The following is a 14,567-nucleotide window of genomic DNA, read 5'->3' on the forward strand; positions in this document are numbered from 1 at the left end:
ATAAGAGGTAGTACAAAAGTGGGCTATAACGGCCCTCCACTATGTAGGCCAAAACACGTGCCAAATTCACTTGTGATGCATTTGGCATCGATGCCCCTCCATGTTGGGATTCGTAGCATAATTTTAAAATTTTCCTACGTTCACCAAGATGCATCTATGGAGTATACTAGCAACGAGGGGAAAGGAGTGCATCTACATACCCTTGTAGATCGCGAGCGGAAGCGTTCCAATGAACGTGGATGACGGAGTCGTACTCGCCGTGATCCAAATCACCGATGACCGAGTGCCGAACGGACGGCACCTCCGCGTTCAACACACGTACGGTGCAGCGACGTCTCCTCGTTCTTGATCCAGCAAGGGGGAAGGAGAGGTTGATGGAGATCCAACAGCACGACGGCGTGGTGGTGGATGTAGTGGGTCTCCGGCAGGGCTTCGCCGAGCTTCTGCGAGAGAGAGAGAGGTGTTGCAGGGGAGGAGGGAGGCGCCCAAGGCTGTAGTTTGCTGCCCTCCCCCCTTTATATAGGCCCCCTGGGGGGCGCCGGCCCTAGAGATGGGATCTCAAGGGGGGCGGCGGCCAAAGGGGGAAAGGGGTTGCCTTGCCCCCCAAGGCAAGGGGGAAGCCCCCCACCCTAGGGTTCCCAACCCTAGGCGCATGGGGGGAGGCCCATGGGGGGCGCCCAGCCCACTAAGGGCTGGTTCCCTTCCACTTTCAGCCCATGGGGCCCTCCGGGATAGGTGGCGCCACCCGATGGACCCCCGGGACCCTTCCGGTGGTCCCGGTACAATACCGGTAACCCCCGAAACTTTCCCGGTGGCCGAAACTGGACTTCCTATATATAATTCTTCACCTCTGGACCATTCCGGAACCTCTTGTGACGTCCGGGATCTCATCCGGGACTCCGAACAACTTTTGGGTTTCCGCATACACATATCTCTACAACCCTAGCGTCACCGAACCTTAAGTGTGTAGACCCTACGGGTTCGGGAGACATGTAGACATGACCGAGACGCCTCTCCGGTCAATAACCAACAGCGGGATCTGGATACCCATGTTGGCTCCCACATGTTCCACGATGATCTCATCGGATGAACCACGATGTCGGGGATTCAATCAATCCCGTATACAATTCCCTTTGTTAATCGGTATGTTACTTGCCCGAGATTCGATCGTCGGTATCCCAATACCTTGTTCAATCTCGTTACCGGCAAGTCTCTTTACTTGTACCGCAATGCATGATCCCGTGACTAACGCCTTAATCACATAGAGCTCATTATGATGATGCATTACCGAGTGGGCCCAGAGATACCTCTCCGTCACACGGAGTGACAAATCCCAGTCTCGATCCGTGCCAACCCAACAGACACTTTCGGAGATACCCGTAGTGCACCTTTATAGTCACCCAGTTACGTTGTGACGTTTGGCACACCCAAAGCACTCCTACAGTATCCGGGAGTTGCACGATCTCATGGTCTAAGAAAAAGATACTTGACATTGGAAAAGCTCTAGCAAACGAAACTACACGATCTTTTATGCTATGCTTAGGATTGGGTCTTGTCCATCACATCATTCTCCCAATGATGTGATCCCGTTATCAATGACATCCAATGTCCATAGTCAGGAAACCATGACTATCTGTTGATCAACGAGCTAGTCAACTAGAGGCTTACTAGGGACACGTTGTAGTCTATGTATTCACACATGTATTACGATTTCCGGACAATACAATTATAGCATGAACAATAGACAATTACTATGAACAAAGAAATATAATAATAACCATTTATTATTGCCTCTGGGGCATATTTCCAACAGTCTCCCACTTGCACTAGAGTCAATAATCTAGTTACATTGTGATGAATCGAACACCCATTGCGTCCTGGTGTTGATCATGTTTTGCTCTAGGGAGAGGTTTAGTCAACGGATCTGCTACATTTAGGTCCGTATGTACTTTACAAATATCTATGTCTCCATTTTGAACACTTTCACGAATGGAGTTGAAGCGACGCTTGATATGCCTGGTCTTCCTGTGAAACCTGGGCTCCTTCGCAAGGGCAATAGCTCCAGTGTTGTCACAGAAGAGAGTCATCGAGCCCGACGCATTGGGAATCACCCCTAGGTCGGTAATGAACTCCTTCATCCAGACTGCTTCCTGTGCTGCCTCCGAGGCTGCCATGTACTCCGCTTCACATGTAGATCCCGCCACGACGCTTTGCTTGCAACTGCACCAGCTTACTGCTCCTCCATTCAAAATATACACGTATCCGGTTTGAGACTTTGAGTCATCCAGATCTGTGTCGAAGCTAGCGTCGACGTAACCCTTTACGACGAGCTCTTCGTCACCTCCATAAACGAGAAACATATCCTTAGTCCTTTTCAGGTACTTCAGGATATTCTTGACCGCTGTCCAGTGTTCCATGCCGGGATTACTTTGGTACCTTCCTACCAAACTTACGGCAAGGTTTACATCAGGTCTGGTACACAGCATGGCATACATAATAGACCCTATGGCCGAGGCATAGGGGATGACACTCATCTTTTCTATATCTTCTGCCGTGGTCAGGCATTGAGCCGTGCTCAATTGCACACCTTGCAATACAGGCAAGAACCCCTTCTTGGACTGATCCATATTGAACTTCTTCAATATCTTGTCAAGGTATGTACTCTGTGAAAGACCAATGAGGCGTCTTGATCTATCTCTATAGATCTTGATGCCTAATATATAAGCAGCTTCTCCAAGGTCCTTCATTGAAAACCACTTATTCAAATAGGCCTTTATACTCTCCAAGAATACTATATCATTTCCCATCAACAGTATGTCATCCACATATAATATGAGAAATGCTACAGAGCTCCCACTCACTTTCTTGTAAACACAGGCTTCTCCATAAGTCTGTGTAAACCCAAACGCTTTGATCATCTCATCAAAGCGAATGTTCCAACTCCGAGATGCTTGCACCAACCCATAGATTGAGCGTTGGAGCTTGCATACTTTGTTAGCATTCTTAGGATCGACAAAACCTTCCGGCTTCATCATATACAACTCTTCCTTAAGGAAGCCGTTAAGGAATGCCGTTTTGACGTCCATCTGCCATATCTCATAATCATAGTATGCGGCAATTGCTAACATGATTCGGACGGACTTCAGCTTCGCTACGGGTGAGAAAGTCTCATCGTAGTCAACCCCTTGAACTTGTCGATAACCCTTAGCGACAAGTCGAGCTTTGTAGATGGTCACATTACCATATGCGTTCGTCTTCTTCTTAAAGATCCATTTGTTTTCTATGGCTCGCCGCTCATCGGGCAAGTCAGTCAAAGTCCATACTTTGTTTTCATACATGGATTCTATCTCGGATTTCATGGCTTCTAGCCATTTGTCGGAATCCGGGCCCGCCATCACTTCTTCATAGTTCGAAGGTTCACCGTTGTCTAACAACATGATTTCCAGGACAGGGTTGCCGTACCACTCTGGTGCGGAACGTGTCCTTGTGGACCTACGAAGTTCAGTAACTTGATCCGAAGCTTCATGATCATCATCATTAACTTCCTCCCCAGTCGGTGTAGGCACCACAGGAACATTTTCCCGCGCTGCGCCACTTTCCGGTTCGGAAGGGGTGACTATCACCTCATCAAGTTCCACTTTCCTCCCACTCAATTCTTTCGAGAGGAACTCCTTCTCCAGAAAGGACCCGTTCTTGGCAACGAAGATCTTGCCTTCGGATCTGAGGTAGAAGGTATACCCAATAGTTTCCTTAGGGTATCCTATGAAGACGCATTTTTCCGACTTGGGTTCGAGCTTTTCAGGTTGAAGTTTCTTGACATAAGCATCGCATCCCCAAACTTTTAGAAACGACAGCTTAGGTTTCTTCCCAAACCATAATTCATACGGTGTCGTCTCAACGGATTTCGACGGAGCGCTATTTAAAGTGAATGCGGCAGTCTCTAAAGCATAGCCCCAAAATGAGAGCGGTAAATCGGTAAGAGACATCATAGATCGCACCATATCCAATAGAGTGCGATTACGACGTTCGGACACACCATTTCTCTGAGGTGTTCCAGGCGGCGTGAGTTGTGAAACTATTCCACATTTTCTTAAGTGTGCATCAAACTCGTGACTTAAATATTCTCCACCACGATCTGATCGTAAGAATTTTATTTTCCTGTCACGTTGATTCTCAACCTCACTCTGAAATTCCTTGAACTTTTCAAAGGTTTCAGACTTGTGTTTCATTAGGTAGATATACCCATATCTACTTAAGTCATCAGTGAGAGTGAGAACATAACGATATCCTCCGCGAGCCTCAACACTCATTGGACCGCACACATCGGTATGTATGATTTCCAATAAGTTGGTTGCTCGCTCCATTGTTCCGGAGAACGGAGTCTTGGTCATCTTACCCATGAGGCATGGTTCGCACGTGTCAAATGATTCGTAATCAAGAGACTCCAAAAGTCCATCTGCATGGATCTTCTTCATGCGCTTGACACCAATGTGACCAAGGCGGCAGTGCCACAAGTATGTGGGACTATCGTTATCAACTTTACATCTTTTGGTATCACACTATGAACATGTGTAACATCACGTTCGAGATTCATCAAAAATAAACCATTGACCAGCAGGGCATGACCATAAAACATATCTCTCAAATAAATAGAACAACCATTATTCTTGGATTTAAATGAGTAGCCATCTCGAATTAAACGAGATCCAGATACAATGTTCATGCTCAAAGCTGGCACTAAATAACAATTATTGAGGTTTAAAACTAATCCCGTGGGTAGATGCAGAGGTAGCGTGCCGACGGCGATCACATCGACCTTGGAACCATTCCCGACGCGCATCGTCACCTCGTCCTTCGCCAGTCTCCGTTTATTCCGTAGTTCCTGTTTTGAGTTACAAATATGAGCAACCGCACCGGTATCAAATACCCAGGAGCTACTACGAGTATTGGTAAGGTACACATCAATTACATGTATATCACATATACCTTTGGTGTTGCCGGTCTTCTTTTCCGCTAAGTATTTGGGGCAGTTCCGCTTCCAGTGACCACTTCCCTTGCAATAAAAGCACTCAGTTTCAGGCTTGGGTCCATTCTTTGACTTCTTCCCAGTAACTGGTTTACCGGGCGCGACAACTCCCTTGCCGTCCTTCTTGAAGTTCTTCTTACCCTTGCCCTTCTTGAACTTAGTGGTTTTATTCACCATCAACACTTGATGTTCTTTTCTAATCTCCACCTCAGCTGATTTCAGCATTGAATATACCTCAGGAATGGTCTTTTCCATCCCCTACATATTGTAGTTCATCACAAAGCTCTTGAAGCTTGGTGGAAGCGACTGAAGGATTCTGTCAATGACCGCGTCATCCGGGAGATTAACTCCCAGCTGAGTCAAGCGGTTGTGCAACCCAGACATTCTGAGTATGTGCTCACTAACAGAACTATTCTCCTCCATTTTACAGCTAAAGAACTTGTCGGAGACTTCATATCTCTCGACCCGGGCATGAGCTTGGAAAACCAATTTCAGCTCCTCGAACATCTCATATGCTCCATGTTTCTCAAAACGCTTTTGGAGACCCGGTTCTAAGCTGTAAAGCATGCTGCACTGAACGAGGGAGTAATCATCAGCACGCTGCTGCCAAGCGTTCATAACGTCTTGGTTCTCAGGGATTGGTGCATCACCTAGCGGTGCTTCTAAGACATAATCTTTCTTGGGTACTATGAGGATGATCCTCAGGTTCCGGACCCAGTCCGTATAGTTGCTGCCATCATCTTTCAGCTTGGTTTTCTCTAGGAACGTGTTGAAATTGAGGACAACGTTGGCCATTTGATCTACAATACATAGTGTAAAGATTTTAGACTAAGTTCATGATAATCAAGTTCATCTAATCACATTATTTAATGAACTCCCACTCAGATAGACATCCCTCTAGTCATCTAAGTGAAACATGGTCCGAGTTTAACTAGGCCGTGTCCGATCATCACGTGAGACAGACTAGTCAAGATCGGTGAACATCTCCATGTTGATCGTATCTTCTATACGACTCATGCTCGACCTTTCGGTCCTCCGTGTTCCGAGGCCATGTCTGTACATGCTAGGCTCGTCAAGTCAACCTAAGTGTATTGCGTGTGTTCCGAGGCCATGTCTGTACATGCTAGGCTCGTCAACACCCGTTGTATTCGAACGTTAGAATCTATCACACCCGATCATCACGTGGTGCTTCGAAACAACGAACCTTCGCAACGGTGCACAGTTAGGGTGAACACTTTCTTGAAATTATTATAAGGGATCATCTTACTTACTACCGTCGTTCTAAGCAAATAAGATGCAAAAACATGATAAACATCACATGCAATCAAATAGTGACATGATATGGCCAATATCATCATGCTCCTTTGATCTCCATCTTCGGGGCACCATGATCATCTTCGTCACCGGCATGACACCATGATCTCCATCATCATGATCTCCATCATTGTGTCTTCATGAAGTCGTCATGCCAACGATTACTTCTACTTCTACGGCTAACGCGTTTAGCAACAAAGTAAAGTAATTTACATGGCGTTATTCAATGACACGCAGGTCATACAAAATAATAAAGACAACTCCTATGGCTCCTGCCGGTTGTCATACTCATCGACATGCAAGTCGTGATTCCTATTACAAGAATATGATCAATCTCATACATCACATATATCATTCATCACATCTTCTGGCCATATCACATCACATAGCACTTGCTGCAAAAACAAGTTAGACGTCCTCTAATTGTTGTTGCAAGTTTTTACGTGGTTTGTAGGTTTCTAGCAAGAACGTTTCTTACCTACGTATGACCACAACGTGATTTGCCAATTTCCATTTACCCTTCATAAGGACCCTTTTCATCGAATCCGTTCCGACTAAAGCAGGAGAGACAGACACCCGCTAGCCACCTTATGCATCTAGTGCATGTCAGTCGGTGGAACCTGTCTCACGTAAGTGAACGTGTAAGGTCGGTCCAGGCCGCTTCATCCTACAATGCCGCCGAAACAAGAAAAGACTAGTAGCGGCAAGAAGAATTGGCAAACTCAACGCCCACAACTGCTTTGTGTTCTACTCGTGCATAGTAACTACGCATAGGCCTGGCTCTGATACCACTGTTGGGATTCGTAGCATAATTTTAAAATTTTCCTACGTTCACCAAGATGCATCTATGGAGTATACTAGCAACGAGGGGAAAGGAGTGCATCTACATACCCTTGTAGATCGCGAGCGGAAGCGTTCCAATGAACATGGATGACGGAGTCGTACTCGCCGTGATCCAAATCACCGATGACCGAGTGCCGAACGGACGGCACCTTCGCGTTCAACACACGTACGGTGCAGCGACGTCTCCTCCTTCTTGATCCAGCAAGGGGGAAGGAGAGGTTGATGGAGATCCAACAGCACGACGGCGTGGTGGTGGATGTAGCGGGTCTCCGGCAGGGCTTCGCCGAGCTTCTGCGAGAGAGAGAGAGGTGTTGCAGGGGAGGAGGGAGGCGCCCAAGGCTGTAGTTTGCTGCCCTCCCCCCTTTTATATAGGCCCCCTGGGGGCGCCGGCCCTAGAGATGGGATCTCAAGGGGGGGCGGCGGCCAAAGGGGGGAAGGGGTTGCCTTGCCCCCCAAGGCAAGGGGGAAGCCCCCCACCCTAGGGTTCCCAACCCTAGGCGCATGGGGGAGGCCCATGGGGGGCGCCCAGCCCACTAAGGGCTAGTTCCCTTCCACTTTCAGCCCATGGGGCCCTCCGGGATAGGTGGCCCCACCCGATGGACCCCCGGGACCCTTCTGGTGGTCCCGGTATAATACCGGTAACCCCCGAAACTTTCCCGGTGGCCGAAACTGGACTTCCTATATATAATTCTTCATCTCCGGACCATTCCGGAACCTCTCGTGACGTCCGGGATCTCATCCGGGACTCCGAACAACTTTCGGGTTTCCGCATACACATATCTCTACAACCCTAGCGTCACCGAACCTTAAGTGTGTAGACCCTACGGGTTCGGGGGACATGTAGACATGACCGAGACGCCTCTCCGGTCAATAACCAACAGCGGGATCTGGATACCCATGTTGGCTCCCACATGTTCCACGATGATCTCATCGGATGAACCACGATGTCGAGGATTCAATCAATCCCGTATACAATTCCCTTTGTTAATCGGTATGTTACTTGCCCGAGATTCGATCGTCGGTATCCCAATACCTTGTTCAATCTCGTTACCGGCAAGTCTCTTTACTCGTACCGCAATGCATGATCCCGTGACTAACGCCTTAATCACATAGAGCTCATTATGATGATGCATTACCGAGTGGGCCCAGAGATACCTCTCCGTCACACGGAGTGACAAATCCCAGTCTCGATCCGTGCCAACCCAACAGACACTTTCGGAGATACCCGTAGTGCATCTTTATAGTCACCCAGTTACGTTGTGACGTTTGGCACACCCAAAGCACTCCTACGGTATCCGGGAGTTGCACGATCTCATGATCTAAGAAAAAGATACTTGACATTGGAAAAGCTCTAGCAAACGAAACTACACGATCTTTTATGCTATGCTTAGGATTGGGTCTTGTCCATCACATCATTCTCCCAATGATGTGATCCCGTTATCAATGACATCCAATGTCCATAGTCAGGAAACCATGACTATCTGTTGATCAACGAGCTAGTCAACTAGAGGCTTACTAGGGACACGTTGTAGTCTATGTATTCACACATGTATTACGATTTCCGGACAATACAATTATAGCATGAACAATAGACAATTACTATGAACAAAGAAATATAATAATAACCATTTATTATTGCCTCTAGGGCATATTTCCAACACTCCATTGCTCACCTGGTGCCCCAATCTGGATCACCTACTTTGCTCCGGTGCCAAATTAATCACGCAATGAAAAAACACTTGCGTGGGAGAGAGAGAGGACTGAGGCAATAGAAACCACTTGTTTGGGAGAGTGAGAGGCCGGTGTAGTTGTTTTGATTGATTTGTTTATACATGTGGGTCTGTGTGCACAGCGGTGCCAACTCTCTCACATCGCGAGAGCGGTGCCAAAATCTTTTGATTTGACATCGATGCGTATTATGTGGCATACTTTCACTACACCACAATACTTGATTGGGGGCAATTAACTGCCGGGAGAAATGTCAGAACATAGGCAAACCATCTGCCGGGGTCGTGTTACTGCCGGCAGAAATACTTAAAAGACGGATAAACTGCCGGGAGAAGTACATACAAGAAGGTCAGCAATAATTAAGGTCACTCTATCTGCCGGCACAACTAAACCCAGGCACGCAGTCTGCCGGGAGTCCCGTGGGGGGAGACGTAAAGTTGTTGGGCCAAGCGCGCCAAGAAGCCCAAAACGTTTGCACCAAGCCCAAATATAGCCGCCGCCCCGACCAGTTTTCCCCAAACCCTCGTCCCCAACCGCCGCCGCCGCCGCCGCCCCCACGACCAAGCCCTCCACCGCCGAGGTCCTCCGCCCACGACCGCAACTTCCACCGCCGAGCCCCTCCGCCCACGACCGCAACTTCCACCGCCGACTCCCTCCGCCGCAGGTTCCCACCATCCTCGTCCTCGCCAAGGTCGACGCCGAGCGCCGCCTGGTCCCCGCACGAGCTCACGCGCAGCAAGCACGCGCCACTCCCCCATGGCGTCGTCGCCGCAGCCTATCCTCAACGCCGCCCCTGCTGCTGGCCCTCACCGGCCGAGCGCCTCGCCACTGGTCCGCCGCCCGACCTCCTTCCACCTCTGCGCCCATGGACGGCCTCCACCCCGCGACTCTGGTCATCGACGCCTCGCCTAGCCTGCGCCACGGCCCGTGGCCGCTGCACCACCACCGCGTCGGAGCATCCCCGTCCTTGCCCTAGGTCGCCGGCCTTGTTCTTCCTTGTCCAGTAGATCGAGGCCAGCATTGCCCCAGATCGGCCAGCTCTTAAGCCTCCTCCACCGCCTGTTGCTGCTTTGCTCCTCTGGCGGCTGCAGCAAGAGCCATTCCTGCTGTTGGCTCTCTCCTCCACTGACTACCAGCCAGAAAAATCCATCGCAAGGTAAGCCTCTCATGATGCATTCTTTTTTCGGCAGTATGATGTATGCATCGATTGTATGAGCCAGAAAAAACATTTGAATTGAATTGATGTATGTCCAGGAGCTTGGGGTCATCTCTCATGCAATGTATTTGATTTGGTTTTGATGTATGACTGTATGACAGATTGACCCTCTCCCACTTCTGCATTTTTTTAATTATAGATCAAATTAACGAATACATTCAGTTTCTTTGGGATGATGCACCTAAATATAGTCAAGTGTGTAGTGATTAGAAATTTTGGATGCTTTGGGGCATTTTTCAGATGATCTATGTGCCTATTCAGGTTATCAAAAAGAATAATGTGCCTATTTAGACCAGTTATAACAGGAAGGTGTTTTAAGTGTAAATATCAAGGAACCACAATTGTTTGGGCATAGGTTCTAGAAAGCACAATTTTTGGGCAAAACAAATCACTTAACTGCAACAATTGGGGCGGAGACCTCGAGCTAGCTATTCTTGTGCAGGGGTTGCACCGCTGCTTCATCTCGTCCTTACAGAACGACTCCACTCAGGCAACTAAAAACCCATAAGGCACATACTTGGTCTTTCTTCTACTTTAAGCACCTCTACTTTGAGCACGTTGCTCAGTCCAAGGCAAGTTCTTTGTCCAATTTTATGCTTACAAATCCTGTCTAATATTTTGAACCATTACAATGTGTTATGTGCATGTGGTGGAGAGGATGTGAATGGATCTGATGGAGCAGTGGAGCTCCTATCAAGCCTGATGCACTTTACTCTGGTGGATAGTACTCTGGTTTGAGTCATGTTCAGGTGATATGCATCTCCTTTATTCTGTACTGCATTGTTGTGTTGTCTGGTTCAATTTGAAGCTTGTTCATCCCCAATGAATTTCTAGGGAGTTCATTAGCCTTGATATGCCCGGTCCGGCTGCTGCATGGGACAACTAGCTAGCCCATCTGTTCGAGCAAAGGACAACTAGCTAGCCAAGCGGTCAGTATTGGTGCAATTTTCTGATGGCCCGCTGCTTGCACGCATCGCTCTGCAGGCCCTTGTGACGTCAAATAAAACAAACAAAAAACGCATCGCCTAGGCTAAAAAAAGAATGGAGCAATTACTTCACTATTTATTAGAGTTAAAAAATTCCATGAAACAAAATTGAATGCTATTTAGATTAAATTATGTATAAACAAATAATCCTACAGTAGTAGGTATATAAACAAAATTGAATAGTTTATCTGCCGGGACAAGGAATCCCCGGCAGCCGTTCTTGTGGCAGTTCTGCCGGGAGAAACTCCCTCCCAGCAGTATATCTGCCGTCTTAAGTGCATTCTCCCGACAGGTTACATGTCGTTGCATTCGTGTTGTGGTGTAGTGTTTTGCGAAATATGGCATCGACCACATAGTGGAAGGCAACAAATGCCCGAGCTCTTCACGTACTCCTAGGTAAATGAGAGGAAAGAGAAAGAGAGAGCGAGAGAGAGTGAAAAAATATCACTAGCCAGCCAACCCTATCGTATGAGCGAATGATATTGGTATCTCTTGATGACACGGCAATCTTATACAGAAAACTGCTCTAATATGTTCTCTTCTTTTGCAGATAAAAAAAGACCCAAAAGTGAAAAATGTGCTGCACTATAACAATCTCATCGAATGCCTTGATCTTCATCTTACAGAAATTGATTTGATCGACTACCGAGGCAGCACATCTGAGATTAAATTGGCCAGGTTCTTTGTTCTGGAGGCAAGTGTGCTCAAGGTAATAAGGTTTGTCGTTCTTTGGCACAACAATGAATGGCGTGCTGATCACCGCAAGCGTCTAAGTCTAAATGACAAAGTCATCGCAGAAGCTGATTTTTTTTTGAAACATCAAGTGGCCAGAGACTCGAAAACTTATTTGCCCATTAGTGACTTGTCAGGGCGGTGGATTTTAGTTTGTACGATAATGCTGCATCCACCTAAAGTAACGAAAGTTCTCACGTAAACTTCCTAGTAATTCCCTCTTCATAGGTGTAGCATTACTCCTAACATTTGTAATATCAGTTTGAAACTTGTAATATTGTCGTGTCCTATTTCTGTGTTTTCAAAATCCTACGAATCAAACAGGTCCTGAGTTGGTGATGATGTTGTTGTCAGATCACGGGTTCCGGCAAAACCCTTAAGGTTCGAACTCTGTGGGCGCGAAGTTCTTCCCCTACCGATCCACGTCCTAGCTTGCTAAGATCTCAAAGTCAAACTCAATGAACTCACAACACGAGGGACGCAAGATTTATACTGGTTTGGGCCACCGTTGTGGTGTAATACCCTACTCCAGTGTGGTGGTGGTGCATTGCCTCTTGGGCTATAGATGAACAGTTACAAGGGGAAGAACAGCCTCCTGAGGTTGAGGTGTTCTTGCGCTTTGTGTGTGGGTGAGGATTCCTCTCTCCCCTCCTACCGTGGTGGCTGGTCCTATTTATAGAGGCCCTGGTCCTCTTCCCGAATATTAAGCGGGAAGGGAGCCAACAACGGCCAATTTGAAAGGGGACAACTAGTACAGCTTATCCTGACAAAAGCGGTCTTCGCCTGCAAAAGGCTCTGGTGGTGACGTCGCCTCAGGCTCCATGGTGACCTCGTCTTGCCGTTCTGCTGGTCTTGGTCTCGTTGCACCGATATGGAAACCTTTTGCTTGACGCCTCGGTACTCCGCGCCTGCGCTCGCTTCCTTAGCACCAAAGGGGAAACAAGGACACTGCGCGCGCTGGCGCCTGCCTGATCTTGATCGTCATGACTCACGTCATGAGAACCTCGCGAGGTTTGCCTTGCCTTGATCTCTCCGCCCCTCGCGAGCCAACCTGGTGAGGCCGCTCCTGAGGAGGTCTTGTGTCGTCCGCCTTGCGAGGCTTGGCCCTCGCAAGGGTCTTGAACGCCTTGTTGATGAAGATGGGCCATACGGGCCCACGCGCAGAGCCACGCCGCGGGCCGCAGGCAGGCAAGTCTGGGGACCCCCGTTCCCAGAGCACCGACAGTAGCCACCGGGCCCAAGGCACACTCGGGCTTGGCTTCGAGGCGAAGCCAAAGGTCAAGTGCGGAGCGCCGCGGACCCCAATAGCCCGCGGCCTTGGTCGACGCGTAGCGGTTGATTGGACGTGGGCGTCTCCGCTTCCCCACGCTGCCTCGGCAACTGCCCGACCTTACAAAAAGGCTGGCGTGGACAGCGCTTGTCTTCCCTGCTTCCTTCGCCTTGCTCAGATCCCCTTTCTTGCGCCCTGCCTCCGAAATCCCCAGATGGTCAAGCCCTCCTCGTCGCCGGCTTGGTACGAACCAGCTCTCGACGCGCCCAATGTCTTGGAGAAGAACCTCGCCGCCACGTGCTTGCTGACGGCGGGGGAGAGCAACGAGAGGGGGAAGACGAAGCTCCGGGCCGCCTCCGACGTGCCGGAGCCCGAGGGAAGCACCTTCTTCCCCTTCTTCGTGAGCAGTATCGCCGCAGGGTTGGTTCCCCCCTTCTCTGATTTTTCTATGAGGTCCTCGGCCACTACGGGCTGCAGGCGCTGCATCTTCATCCCAACTCCATCCTTCTCTTGTCCATCTTCACCTACTATTGCGAGGTGTATCTGGGCGTGATGCCGTCCGTGGCTCTGCTGCGCCACTTCTTCTTCCTCCGCGTCAGCGAGGGCCATATCTCTGGGTGCGCCAATTTCATTGCGGACGGCAAGGCCAACTCGATCTCGAACACCGGGAAGAAGGCCGACAACCTCAGGGCCGAATGGGTCATGATGGGCGCCAAGTGTGTCCACCCGCGCTTGGCGTTGCCGACGGAGATGCCCCAGTCCGACAAGGGGTGGTCTTGCACGAAAGCTCACTGATGAGCGGGCGTCGTCGGTGTTGGAGCAGATGCAGACCGACCTGAAGCCGGGCAACGCGAAGGCGGCGAAGGTGACAGGGGCCATGCTCCTGAGGGAATTCCTGATGCTGCGCGTCGCTCCTCTTCAGGCGCGTGTGCGCCCCTTGTGGAGGCTCGCGGATGAAGAGGACAAGATTCGCCTGAGCCCGGAGGCTTTGCATGACGATGAGCTGTCTGTAGTTTTGCGCCTCTTGGTCGGGGACAACCAAGAGTACCCGCCGAGTGCCTTCGTTCTCTTGTTCCGTCGCAAGGACTGGGAGCAGATCGTGGCCGCCAGGCCTACCTTCAACGGGCACGGGCTGGTGCCGCCTGCGCCCTCTAGAGCCTCTGCGGCGCCGAAGCCGGTGGAGCTGTTTTCTGACGAATCCCGTGGGAAGGAAGAAGAGGAGGAGGACTCGGAGGTGACCCCTGAAGGGATTGGGGAAACCTCCCCCTTGAGCAAAGCTGACATCCTCCGTGCCCTGCCAGACGACGCCGAGACCGACGCCCGCCAGGAGAAGGGGGAGCTACCCGTCATCCCGACAAGGGGTAGATCGTCGCTGGTCTCTCGAGATGGCGCCCCCGCCTTGGCGCCGTCTGAAGCTGCTTCCGGTCCCTCTGATGCGCCGCTTTCTGCTCC

General features: G+C 49.7%; 1 long non-coding RNA gene across 1 annotated transcript; it reads left to right on the top strand.

Annotated features, from left to right (window-relative positions):
• The first annotated feature begins 9,396 nt into the window (after positions 1 to 9,396).
• Positions 9,397 to 12,135, top strand: LOC120973919 (uncharacterized). Its single transcript, XR_005769588.3, has 2 exons — positions 9,397 to 10,876; positions 11,664 to 12,135. It is a non-coding gene; the product is annotated as an uncharacterized lncRNA (long non-coding RNA).
• The last annotated feature ends 2,432 nt before the right edge of the window (positions 12,136 to 14,567 follow it).

Source organism: Aegilops tauschii, chromosome 1, assembly GCF_002575655.3.
Source record: "Aegilops tauschii subsp. strangulata cultivar AL8/78 chromosome 1, Aet v6.0, whole genome shotgun sequence".
Lineage (NCBI taxonomy): Eukaryota > Viridiplantae > Streptophyta > Magnoliopsida > Poales > Poaceae > Aegilops > Aegilops tauschii.